Consider the following 14,378-nt stretch of genomic DNA (forward strand, 5'->3'; position numbering starts at 1 on the left):
TGTAATCAGTGACAGACACGTCCCTGTCACTGACTGACCTCCAGCCTGAAATCATTGCGTCTCCTCCATTTTCCCTTGTGAAAGGTTAATTGGTTTAGAAATGAATCGATTAGTTCTACTCTCTAATGCTGTTATTCAGCTTTTACAAAAAATGGTATAACAGAAATCCCTTTTATTAATCCAATTCAGTTTATTTTCTCTCAACAATTTATATCTAAATGTCATGACAGGGGACCACGTTGGAGCATTCTTAAACTGATTAGGAAATTAAAGATTTCATTACTGAGAAAGCTTTTAGAGAAACAGGCTTTTTCCGTATCTTGGAATGCAGACAAAGTCACAAAGCAATAAATCTTTAAGTGAGCAATGTATGTTTTAGAACCTATAATAAATAGCTTCTTGTTAGCTTATTCAGATTTTGCATAAAATGGATGAAGTTAATAAATTCTAATTTTGAATCATTGTCTTTCAGAATATTAATATTTATAATTTATTTGACTAATCTTACATACAAAATATACAGTTAAGGAATACATGCAATTAATAACAAGAACTTATATTTATGTAATACCTTTAACATGATGAAATGTCCAAAGTTGCTTTGCAAGAAGGTTATAGAGGAGCATTTGATACCAGGCTGCATGAGGTGACAGTAAGGCTTAAGGCTGAAAGGTCAGCAAGGAAGCAAAACTCCAGAGCCTGGGGTCCACTACCATCAGTAGTCGAGCAATTTAAAATCGAACAAATACAAGAGGCCGGAGTTATGGGAGCAGGCATATGACTGAAGGTTGTGAACTGTACAGTAGTCCCCCATAACCACGAGGGATACATTCCAGGACCTACCGCAGATAGGTGTAAACCCATTCATTTCAATGGGAAATGTACCTTCCCAGCAGCCTCCTCATCCCTGATTCTGGAACGTTCCCTTTTATACACTCGGGCCACAGTAAACCACGGGTAAGTGAAAGGGTTGCCCTGTATTCTGTTAAGCTGCCTGGCAGAAGGTCAGCCTAGATATATCCACACATGCCAGAGCCATAGGTGGTCCCTTTAAAATTACTACACACACACACTCACAAATGCATGCACATGCACGTGTATACACACACGCACAATGCTCACACACACACACAAAACTCTTTCACACACACGCACACAAACACAACACTCACTCACATACACATAGCGCTCACACACAACACACACACACACAACTCTTTCATACACACACAACACACATGCAACACACACACAGAACACTCACTCACACTTGCAACACTCACCAACACACGCACACACACACACAACATTCACACACGCGCGCACACACACACAACATTCACACACGCGCGCACACACACACATTTCTCATGAATTTGGAAGAATACATGTTCAAGAACATTGACTGGGGACTGCCGACAGACACATAGATGGCAGAGGGGAGATGGATTTTTCCAGCTCCGAAATGCTGGAAGTGGAGTTGGTGATCTGGAGGTGTTGTATTGGAATGGCAGTCCAGCACATTCAACAGCCGTTAGTGGGAGTGGGAGTGGGAGTGTAACATAGTCATGGGAATTGATTGAATGCCTACTGCCTGGAGGCAGGGAGCCATCGGAATTATTGGTGAGCCCCCTTTACGGGTGGCAGTGGCACCAGCAGCATTTTGCTGGCATCAGAGTGAATCTCCATGGAGGGGAGAGGCTGCCAACTCCGGAGTTGGGGGGGCGGGGGCGCGCAGAGGTTCATCCCAACAAAGAGGGCGACTAGCAGCCCCAGAGATTCAATTGGGTGAATCTCCTTTGATGCGAGGGACCCTCTACCTTTTTACCCCTTTGAAATACTTTGTTATCTTTCGGCCTTTGTGTGGAGGTGCCCCTGTAGTCACCGTCTCGTTCCAGCAGCACATCCAACACCCTCAGTACGTCACTTCAGGAAAAATAGCTCCACTGGACTGGCTCTGAATGTGGAGTCCAATTTCGGTCTCTCTGACAGAGTTCCAAAGTGCACAGAATAATCCATCCCAGGGACTCAGCAATAACTGTCCCGAAGGGTTGTTATTTTATCAAAGATTAAGATCAGATCTGTAATGTTATTTTTTGTTTGAGCTTTAAGTCACAGTTGAACATATTAATTTTTCCAATTTTGGGCTTGCGCATCAGACTTGCAGTAGGAACATCCCCAGAACCATCAATCGCACAGCTGCAATCCTTGCCACTAGTTGAAAACCAGATTGGAGGAGAACGGAGTTACCATTGTACCATCTTAAAGGGCACAAAATGTACATACGGGCAAGAATTCATAACCTCATCCACCTTTTCCTGAGAAGTTTCTCTGAACTCCTCCGACACACCATCCTGAAAGTGCAGACTAAATATCATGAAGCGACAAACACAGATAATCATTAAATCTCTGACATTGCAGAATTCATTATTTGAAAGCATAGCTACATCTAGCCCCCAAGCCATGTTTCCTTAAATAGTTCAAGAAATTCCCTGCCAATGACTGAGGGAGTTCCTTACCCAGACACTCGACAAGAACGCCACGCAGCAGAATATAAGAAAGGCTTGTGTAGAGGCAAATTAGGATGAAATTATCAGTAGCAGAGAATCATGAGGTGTATCACTTAAATGATAGCAATTTCCTCAATTATAATCCCGACAGTGTGGAAGCAGGTCATTCAGCCCATTACCCTCACCAGCCTTCCAAAGAGCATCCCACCCAATCCCTGTACTCCTACATTTACCATGGCTAACCCACCTAGCCTACACATCCACCTGAAGGACACCTCTTTGGACTGTGGGAACCAAGGCACCCGGAGAAAACCCAAGCAGACACAAGGAGAAGGTGCCAACTCCACACAGGCAGTCGCTCAAGGCTGGAATCAAACCTAGGTCCCTGGCACTGTGAGCCACTCTTTTCGCTGCATGTTGATAAGTACACTGAGGGATATTATTTTCACAATCTGATGTTGAGAACAGCAAAATGTTACATTCCAGCCTCACATAGAATTTCCAAATTTTAATTGTGCATGAAGAATAATACATGATGCCAATATTGAGAATCTTTCTTTCGTTGTTGTGACTTCTTGTTCTGCAAACAGGCTGAAGTTCTGTATCCGCTCTCACTCGCACCCCCAAGTAATTTCTTTACAATCCTGTTTTCAGCAGTGTTTACCCAGATGGAACGTCAACCTGCTCCTTTCCCTCACAATGTCTCAGATACTCATACTGATGTCAAGGGCTGACTTAAGAATATCCCAGTTACTCTTCTTATTTTCCAGAATCCATTAAGTTTTTTAAATTCATTAATGGGATGTGGGCACTGCTGGCTAGGCCACCATTTATAGCCCTTCACTAATTGTCCAGAGAGCAGTTAAGAGTCAACCACATTGCAATGTATTGCAATGCAGACACAATTTTATACAAAGCAGGCTTACAATTGTCAGTAAAACAGATTTCCAGAACTCAAGCGTTTAGTTCTGGAAAATCATTGACTTAGCAGAGACTTGTTTGAGATCTTTCAAAATGATCCATTGTGGATAAATTGTGTTGAGTGCCATAGCATAGAGAGCACCCTGGTCAAGTTCCTAAGCTGCATTACCAAAGGAACTAAGTTGAATATGAGGAAGCATTTGTTCTTTGCACAGGAGTGGTGACCTATGGAGCAAGTTGCCTGTAACTGTCTGTTTTCAGCATTTACAGAGCAGCTGGATTTTCAATGTAACCACATATGGAGCTGAGGTTGACAATGGGACCTGTGTCTTGCCATTCTTTGTGAACTTGTGTGACCAACTTGGGGGCAAAGAGGATTTTTTGTTGCCCCTCCTGAGTGATTGTATAGCTGCTGCCTGCCCCTGTAGATGTACTTGTCTGGATATTAACTTGCTTATGCCTAGAAGACAGTGGACCAGTTGGTTTTCCTCCATTTTTCACTCAAATATCTTCATACCTGGGATACCTTGATTCCACATCAGCAGAATTTTCTTCAAGGTGCCAGTTGAGTCTGAATCAAGGTTCTTCCCTTGAGATTTCTTTACAAAATAGAAGTTTTTGTAAAGCATTTTGTTAATGCTTCAGAATTATAAATGAACACTCTCAATTGCTCATTGCTAGAGGTAAATAGTTTGTTTACTTTAACACATTGATGCAGCCTTTACTATTTTGAAGGACTGAAGTATGCCTCCTTTCAGTTCACTCCCCAACAGTGAAAAAGTAGCCTCTTCAGCCTTGACTCAGAACGTAGTCAATGTTCTCTGACATTTTAGAATATTGCAATCCGATTTAGATTGGCTTACCTAAATTAGCATTCTTGATCTCCAAAATGTCTACATAGTCGATCTCCCATTGCTCCCCAATATCTGCTTTGCCTTATTAATTAAAAGGCTCATATTGATCATTTATATAAATCGTTTGGATGTGAGCATAAGAGGTATAGTTAGTAGGTTTGCAGATGACACCAAAATTGGAGATGTAGTGTACAGCGAAGAAGGTTACCTCAGAATACAATGGGATCTTTATCAGGTGGGCCAGATAAATGTGAAGTGCTGCATTTTGGGAAAGCAAGTCTTAGCAAGACTTATACACTTAATGGTAAGTTCCTAGAGTGTGTTGCTGAACAAATACACCTTGGAGTGCAGGTTCATAACTCCTTGAAAGTGGAGTTGCAGGTCGATAAGATAGCGAAGAAGGCATGTAGTATGCTTTCCTTTATTGTTCAGAGTATTGAGTACAGGAGTTGGGAGGTCATGTTGCGGCTGTACAGGACATTGGTTAGGCCACTGTTGGAATATTGTGTGCAATTCTGGTCTCCTTCTTATCAGAAAGATGTTGTGAAATTAAAAAATAATTCAGAAAAGATGCTGCCAGGGTTGGAGGATTTGAGCTAGAGGGAGAGACTGAACAGGCTGGGGCTGTTTTCCCTGGAGTGTCGGAGGCTGAGGGGTGACCTTATAGAGGTTTATAAAATCATAAGGGGCATGGATAAGGTAAATAGATAAAGTCTTTTCCCTGGGGTGGGGGAGTCCAGAACTAGAGGGCATAGGTATATGATGAGAGGGGAAAGATATAAAACGGACCTACGGGGCAACTTTTTCATGCAGAGGTGGTACGTGTATGAAATGAGTTGCCAGAGGAAGTGGTGGAGGCTGGTACAATTGCAACATTTAAAAGGGTATATGAATAGGAAGGGTTTGGAGAGATGGGGCCTGGTGCTGGCAAGTGGGACTAGATTGGGTTGGGATATATGGTCAGCATGGACGGGTTGGACTGAAGGGTCTGTTTCCATGCTGTACATCTCTATGACTCTATGACTCAATGTTATCAGAGATTGATCTATATTCGGTCCCAGAAGCTCAGCAGCAAAAACTCATTTTGTAACAGGTGATATTCATTGTTCCCCATTACTAAGTAATAACTATCACACTGGCTTTGATTGTACATTAAATTGTACTTGCCATAAATTGACCCAGCGTAACATCTCGGAAGATTTTCTTTCTACCCATCGACTGACCAGAGAGTCCTGTGCTATCAGCAATATTATAATTAAAGTCACTAAATTGCTAAGTTTGAAGCAGAATTATTAAACTCTACAAATATTAACAGCGCACCCAAGAGGTAGAGCTATAGCATCATGGAGTTATAAAGCACAGATACAGGCCCTTTGGCCCAACTCATCCATATCGCCCAGGCTTCCTAAACCGAACTGCACATATCACTCTAAACCTTTCCTATCCATGTACCTGTCCAAATGTCTTTTAAATATTGTAATTGTACCAGCCTCTATCACTTCCTCTGGCAGCTCATTCCATATACCCATCACTCTCTGTGTGAAGAAGTTGTCCCTCAGGTCCTTTTTAAATCTTTTCCCTCTCACCTTAAACCTATGCCCTCTATTTTTGGACTCCCATACCCTGGGAAAAAGACATTGTCTGTTCACCCTATCCATGCCCCTCATGATTTTATAAAATTCTATAAGATTACCCCTTAGCCTCTGATGTTCCAGGGAAACAAATCCCACTTTACCCACCCTCTCCTTATAACGCAAACTCTCCAGTCTCGGTAGCATCCTTGTAAATCATTTTAGCACCCTTTCCAGTGTAATAACATCCTTCCTATAGCATGGTGACTAAAATTATACATAGTACTCCAGAGATGGCCTTACCAAAGTCTTGTACAGCTGTGACATGATGTCCAAACTCTTTATTCAATACTCTGACCAATGAAGGCAAGTCTGCCAAATGCAGCCTTCACCACCCTGTCTACCTGTGACACCACTTTCAAGGAACAATGTATCTGCACCCCTAGGTCTCTCTGATCAACAATAGTCCCCAGGGTCTTGCCATTAACTATGTAAGTCCTACCCTGCTTTGTCTTTTCAGAATACAGAACCTTGGTATTTATTTAAATTAAGTGCCATCTATTGTTCCTCAGCCCACTGGCTGAGTTGATCCAGGTCCTGTCTTCTGTTAGTCAGCCTTCTTCATTGTCCACTATGTCATCCACCAACATACTAACCATGCCCCCATATTCTCATCCAAATTGTGTATATAACGGAAGAGCAACAGTGAACCTAGCGCCGATTCTTGCTCCACACTCCTGAGGCCATGCCTCCAGTCTGAACAATAGACCTCCACCAGCACCCACAGTCTCCTGCCATCCAGCCAATTTTGTATCCAGTTGGCAGCTCTTCCTGGATCCCATGTTTTCAACAACATCAAACAAAGCATAACTTATTTCATCCTTAAGTTAATTTCTTGCACGCATCTCATATTTCTAAATCACATTTGTTCTGGAATAAATCCATATGGAATTCTGTGTGCTTCTTTTTTCCCAGGCAGATTCCTTCCCACACAGTGCAATTACTCAATGACAGCAATTTTTTTAAACTTGCTCTGATTATAAAATAATTCCAGTATCTTTCTATGGTGAAACAAGAGATCCTTCCAAAACTGTAATCTTTAAATGTTCGTTATAAGTGTCCAGTTGCCTGTCTGTAAGCACGTTTCCTCTAAGTGTTTGGATCACTGGCCTTTAATCACTGGGGTCATGGCTTATTTTTTTTTGGAATTGTAAGAATAACATCTGCTATCCTTTAATCTTCTGTACTTTCCCAGTACTTAAGGAGCTTTGAAAAATAGACACCAAAGAAAACATAGTTAGCGTCTTCCTTCAATTCTTACTTGCAGCTTTTTGGTTATTTAGTCTGTGCAGTTTAATATGAATGAATAGCACATTCTGTCACCTCATGTGCAATGAGTGGAATCAGTCTGTAGTTCACCTTTGTAAAAAGAACTTTTTCAATAATTACCATATTCTATTTGTCTGTATTAATTTTGTCCAGTTTAGTTACCCATGATTTGATTTTCTTTATAATGTAAAGATTGCTATGAAAATCCTTCTCAAACTCTCTGAGTTGTTCCACTCTTGGTTGTGAATCTCCTTGTAGTGCTCAGGCAATGCCCATGACTGCAGGTTCAGCACCATAGCAGGAAAACGGGGCGAGGTGAGAGGCAGGGAGATCAGATCTTATTTATGAGACTCAGACTGCAAGACCACTTTAGGAATTTGCTCGGTACAGTACACAACACAGTTGGACACACGCTGCCAAAGAAGCATTGGTTCCCCAACAAGCTGAAGGAATTCAATCTCCAGGTAACAGGAGGCAAACATGTCTCAGGCTGTCAGAAGTTCGAACCTTTAGTAGGGAACCCCAGGAGGTCTGGTTAGCTGAATTTCAGTGGGATGTGCTGGGTGCTGTCCTGCAGCAATGATACACACAAGAATGATGTGCCTTATAGATCATTTTGAATTGGTGTATTTAGGCTTGAACTCAAAATAGCAGCTCAGACATTACATTGTCAGACTAGTAATCCAACTGGGCATAATAATCCAGGGAACATAAATTCAAATCACATCACTACAATACAAAAGTGGGAAGGTTTGCCTTCAATTATTGTATGCAGAGCATTGGCAAGACCACGTCTGGAGTGCAACATACAATATCGGTCTCCTTATTTCGGGAAGGTAGTAATTATGCTGGAAGCAATTCAGGAAAGGATTACTAAACTAATATCTGGAATGGGCAGCTGCCTTATAAAGAAATGTTATACAGGCTAGGTTTGTATCCACTGGGTGTTAGATGGATATGAGGAAACTGAGTCTTTGAATATTTTTAAGGCAGAGATTAGAAACCCTAGTGTGGAAGCAGCCCATTAAACACATACTAACTCTCTGAAGATTATCCATCCCAGTCCCAACCTCTCCCTGTAACCTTGCATTTCCCATGGCTAACCCACCTAGCCTGTACATTATGGGACAAGTTAGCATGGCCAATGCACCTAGCTCACACATCTTGGGCGTGTGGGAGGAAACCAGAGCACCAAGAGGAAACCCAAACAGACACGTGGAGATTTACAAGCTCCATACAGACAGTCACCCAAGGGTGCATCACTGGGGACAGTAGCAATGTCCCAACCTATGGTCCAGGAGGCCAGTGTTCAAGTCTCACTTGCTCCTGAGATGTGTAATGACATGTTGATTAGAAGATAATATGTAAAACGCATGCGGCAAGTATTCTTGTGACACAGTGGTAGTGTCCCTACCTCTGAGACAGGGTTCATGTTTTCAAGTCTCACCCACTCTAGAGATGTGTATTAGCATCTCTGAGCAGTTTGGTTAGGAAGTAGAAAACACACATGTTCCCATCATAAGCCAATCCCAATACAGAGGATAATATTTCAATATACAAAGCAGCTGCAAATATTCTTGTGAAACAATGGTAGTGTCCCTACCTCTAAGCCAGGATACCCAGGTTCAAGTCCCACAAAGTCCAGAGGTACATAATAATATCTCGCAACAGGCTGATTAAAACAAATCAACAAAATAGCTGGAGAAGCTCAGGAGGTCTGGAGAGAGAAACACCGGTAAAGTTCAAGTCCATTCTGAATCTTACCTCTAGTGGTAGTGTCCTTACCTCTGGACCAGGAGGCCCAGGTTCAAGTCCCATTTGTTCCAAAGATGTGTAACAATATCTCTAAGCAAGTTGTTTAGAAAAAAATCTGCACAAGAAAATTACTGTATTTCCATAGGAAGGGGAGTTGGCTTCTATTGAACAGTGAAAGTAAGTGGATAACTAGCGTTGATTGAAAAGTTCACACAAAATATAAAATCCTCAGGCTGGAATCCAACTGTCCACCAATCCTCCAGCTTTGGTTTGAACAGAGGCAGGACAAGGGAAACATCTCACAGGGCACAGCCCAGATCCTACCATCTCCAGCCTGCTTACTTCCACTTCCTTCAAATTGTTGATTTTTATCTTTTGGAGACCATGAGTTTCAGCAGGGAATAGGCAGTACAATGAGGTTAAATGCTTATATTGCACAGTTTGTAGGTCAGAAGGATTAAGAACTTTTTAAAAATCGTAAACCCAACTGAGGGTACTTGAATGTCTTCATGCCCGAACCAGCCCCTGGCAAACCTTTGATGTCCACTTTCTCTTCCCTCACTCACCCCCAGTTTGAAGAGCCTGCAGTTAGGCAGGATGTCTATTCCTAAAGCCGTGCTGCCATTGAATTCAACGTAATGTCCGGTGAAGAGATTCTTCAAAGTTTCCAGTCAGAATAGCACCCCAAAAACTTATCCACTCTCTACTCCCTTTGTGTAAATATTGGGAGCTAGGGATTTGAGTTCCCCATTGATCGGATACTGACTGGAGCTGCAGTGAAATATTTTGAGGTTTTTCAAACAATTAAGATTTGAGATAGACAGACATAAATTGTTAACTTTAATTACGTGAGTCTGAAATGAGAAGGAGTAATTGCAGATTTTAGATCTAAGCAACTCTGAGGTGATGTCTGACAAAACATCTTCATACAAAGAGGAGTGAAATTCCAGAACCTTCTCCTCCAGAAATCCCTGATTGATGGAATTTGATTAGGCGAGGGAATTCAGAATACTAAAGGCCTGCAGCCAGGTGGAGTTAAACTCCTAATCAGCCATGAGAAAACTAATGAACACAAATCATCAAAATAAGCAACACAGCTTGATTAAACATCCAAACAAAGCACTGGAGGCTGTTTCTACAGAAATAGAAATCAACACAAAGAAATTCCTAATGTTATGGTTAAACCACACTTAACTGAACTTTCCGCAGTCCTTGGACTGGATTTTCACTGTTGGGGAGAGGGAGTGCATGGGGTGAAGGAGGGTCTGAAATAGGTGATATGACAGACCCATCTTAAGTTAAAGGTTCCCACTTACTGTAACCTACTGTCAATCCAGGGAGGTGGTTGCATGATGGGGTAAGCCCATTGATCCAAGATTATGGTTGGGTGCAGGGTGAGAAAGCTTCAGGGTAGACTAGTTGGAAGGCCTAACTCAATTCTCTGGGCATTAGTTCCAGCTGCTTCAGACGCTGTTTAAGCTCTGTAGCCTTCAGCCAATGCACCACCCTCCCCAACCCTCTATGTCACTTCAAACTACCATGTCTTGTCTGTGCCAACCCGTCCATCTATATCATCTTCTCACTCCTTCACCCAGGGTCCAACATGGACAGAGCTTAGGGGCCACACAGAGATTGGCTACTAGATTACTTACGGTTTGGAAACAGACCCTTCAGCCCAACAAGTCCACACCGACTCTCCGAAGAGCAACCCACCCAGACCCATTCCCCTATAATTACCCCTTCACCTAACATTACGGGCAATTTAGCATGGTCAATTCACCTAACCTGGACATCTTTGGATTGTGGGAGGAAACCGGAGCACCCGGAGGAAACCCACATAAGCACGGGGAGAATTTGCAAACTCCACGCAGACAGTTGCCTGAGGTGGGTATTGAACTCAGGTCTCTGGTGCTGTGAGGCAGCAGTGCTAACCACTGTGCCACAGTGCCGCCAATTAGATAGACCCCCCCACTTTGACCATTCTTAATCCGACACCACCTGGTCACCAAAAATTGTCCCATTCTTGAAATAAATTTCAAATTTCTTTTGAAGACAAACCTTCCTTTTTTCAGTCTCTACATCAAAGACATCAATTGCTTTTTAAACCAGCAATCAAACTGTGAATTCAGAAACCCTTGTTGAGAAAACTGTTGGCTTTTGAAACTCAGCCAAGTATTCATAATGACTTAATAACAACCTTTGGAAAAATGCCAACTCTATTAACATTCCATGAACAGATTTATTTTGTTTTTCTAAGCTATACCAGATCTCCTGTCAATCAAAGCAGGATTATAAAGGATATTTTAATGCTCAGTAATAAGTTCGGCATTTTTTTTACATGTTTAACAAGCAGGGGATTGAAATTAAAAAGTGATGTCATCACACTTTAAAAAGCAGACATGGTCCACTCATCTAGAGTAGGTAAATCTACTGCATATATTCAGGACTCCCACATATAGGAATAAGATCTTTGGACAGGCTAAAATTGTAACTCAGTACTGAGTTCAATTGACCATGTTGAGTTCAGATTTCCCTTCGGTAAGAAGCACATCCTTCTCCTATTCACCTGACAGAAAAAATGGTCATTTTGTTAATCTACATCCAGGTATGTTCTACCCACCATATTTAAAGGTCTGCAAAGTCTGGATGGCCCATAGAAATCTACCCCTGGACTCTATTGCAAACTGAACATAGAACCACTAGAAAAATATAAACATCACACGTGGTCACCAATTAGGAAAGACAAAAATAGGCTGAGGTTCTATCGCTAGAAAGGGGAAGGCTGGCGGCGACACTTTTGAGGTTGTTAAGATCATGAAGGCATCTGATGAAGTCTAATAAAAGGAGATGATTCCATCGCATGAAAAGATCCAAAACTAGGGGATCATAATTAAGACAGTCACTAATAGTTCCAACAAAAGCTCCAAGAGAAATGTTTTTACCCATACAGTGATGAAAAAGTCAACCTCATTCTAGGGTAGAGTATGTGTGACACCTCATTCCAGGACAGAGTATGTACAACACCTCATTCCGGGATAGAATGTGTACGACAACTCATTCCGGGACAGAGTTGTGTGACACCTCATTCCGGGATAGAGTGTGTACGACACCTCATTCCGGGATAGAGTGTGTACGACAACTCATCCCGGGACAGAGTGTGTGTGACACCTCATTCCGGGATAGAGTGTGTGTGACACCTCATTCCGGGATAGAGTGTGTAGGACACCTCATTCCGGGAGAGAGTGTGTGTGACACCTCATTCCGGAATAGAGTGTGTAGGACACCTCATTCCGGGAGAGAGTGTGTGTGACACCTCATTCCGGGATAGAGTGTCTAGGACACCTCATTCCGGGATAGAGTGTGTGTACGACACCTCATTCCAGGATAGAGTGTGTGTGACACCTCATTCTGGAAAAGAGTGTGTGTGACACCTCATTCCGGGATAGAATGTGTGTACGACTCCTCATTCCGGGATAGAGTGTGTGTACGACACCTCATTCCGGGATAGAGTGTGTGTGACACCTTGTTCCGGGATAGAGTGTGTGTACGCCACCTCATTCCAGGATAGAGGGTGTGTGTACCACACCTCATTCCGGAACAGAGTGTGTGTGACACCTCATTCCGGGATAGAGTGTGTGTGACACCTCATTCCAGGATAGAGTGTGTACGACAACTCATTCCAGGACAATCACCTGATGAAGGAGCATCGCTCCGAAAGCTAGTGTGCTTCCAATTAAACCTGTTGGACTATAACCTGGTGTTGTGTGATTTTTAACTTTGTACGCCCCAGTCCAACACCGGCATCTCCAAATCATTCCGGGATAGAGTGTATGTGACACCTCATTCCGGGATAGAGTGTGTGACCACACCTCATTCCGGGACAGAGTGTGTAGGACAACTCATTCCGGGATAGAATGTGTGTACGACACCTCATTCCAGGATAGAGTGTGTACCACATCTCATTCCGGGACAGAGTGAGTATGACACCTCATTCCGGGATAGAGTGTGTACGACACCTCATTCCGGGATAGAGTGTGTACGACACCTCATTCTGGATACAGTGCGTGTGACACCTCATTCCCGGATAGAGTGTGTGTACCACACCTCATTCTGGGACAGAGTGTGTGTACCACACCTTATTCCGGGATAGAGTGTATGTGTACCACACCACATTCTGGAAAAGAGTGCGTGTAACATCTCATTCCGGGATAGAGTGCGTGTGACACCTCATTCCGGGATAGAGTGCGTGTGACACCTCATTCCGGGATAGAGTGTGTGTGACACCTCATTCCGGGATAGAGTGTGTGTACCACACCTTATTCCGGGATAGAGTGTATGTGTACCACACCACATTCTGGAAAAGAGTGCGTTTAACATCTCATTCCGGGATAGAGTGTGTGTGACACCTCATTCCGGGATAGAGTGTGTGTGACACCTCATTCCAGGACAGAGTGTGTAGGACAACTCATTCCAGGACAGAGTGTGTGTGACACCTCATTCTGGGATAGAGTGTGTAGGACACCTCATTCCGGGATTGAGTGTGTGTGACACCTCATTCTGGGATAGAGTGTGTGTGACACCTCATTCTGGGATAGAGTGTGTAGGACACCTCATTCCGGGACAGAGTGTGTGTGACTCCTCATTCCGGGATAGAGTGCGTAGGACAACTCATTCCGGGATAGAGTGTGTAGGACACCTCATTCCAGGATTGAGTGAGTACAACACTTCATTCCAGGATAGAGTGTGTGTGACACCTCATTCCAGGATAGGGACTTTTGACAAATCGCTTGGTTATATTTAAGGGGATTCTCGCGAAATGCACGAGAGAAAACGGATTATGATAAATCGTTCAGGTTAACCAAAGTAAAATGGGTAAGATTTCAACGCACAAACCAGTTGGGCCAAATGGCCAGTTTCTGTACTGTAAAATCCTACATAATGCATTTCAGCACATCAGTTTCCATTGCCTTGGGCTGGAGGTCCAGTGAGTGTTGTAGTTTGAAACTAAAAGGAAGGCAAATGACCCAGAAATTCAGGTGAATAAATGTTTGTAGAATAAACAAATGGTGAACATTCAGCAAAGCAACAGTCTAGCTATAATATAGATGTCACAATCTGGCAGCTAATTTAGAGTTTTAGATGACCATCACTGATATGTGCTTGCTGAACTTGTGGTCAACATAAGGTAAGTTTCTGCCAACATCCTCCTATTAGGTCAGAGTCTACAGGGTTTGCATTGTCTGGTGCGTATGACACAAAAATACTTGATCGTCTGTGTTCTGGGAGGTGAGCATTTGTTGCTTGTTGGAGTGGGCCATCCCTGTGATTTAACTCCACCTTTTATAACTGTGTTCCTATAAGTGAACCTGGTCCTCTGTGGATGGACCAGGCCTCTATGGAGACTGAACACCGGTGTATGTGCTGTTGGGTGTGCATTC

General features: G+C 43.0%; 1 protein-coding gene across 2 annotated transcripts in view; it reads left to right on the forward strand.

Moving 5' to 3' along the window:
- The window catches only part of pacrg (PARK2 co-regulated), a 299,906-nt gene that overhangs the window by 80,022 nt on the left and 205,506 nt on the right, over positions 1-14,378 (forward strand). The window lies entirely within an intron of this gene.

This window comes from Chiloscyllium plagiosum, chromosome 27 (assembly GCF_004010195.1).
Source record: "Chiloscyllium plagiosum isolate BGI_BamShark_2017 chromosome 27, ASM401019v2, whole genome shotgun sequence".
NCBI lineage: Eukaryota > Metazoa > Chordata > Chondrichthyes > Orectolobiformes > Hemiscylliidae > Chiloscyllium > Chiloscyllium plagiosum.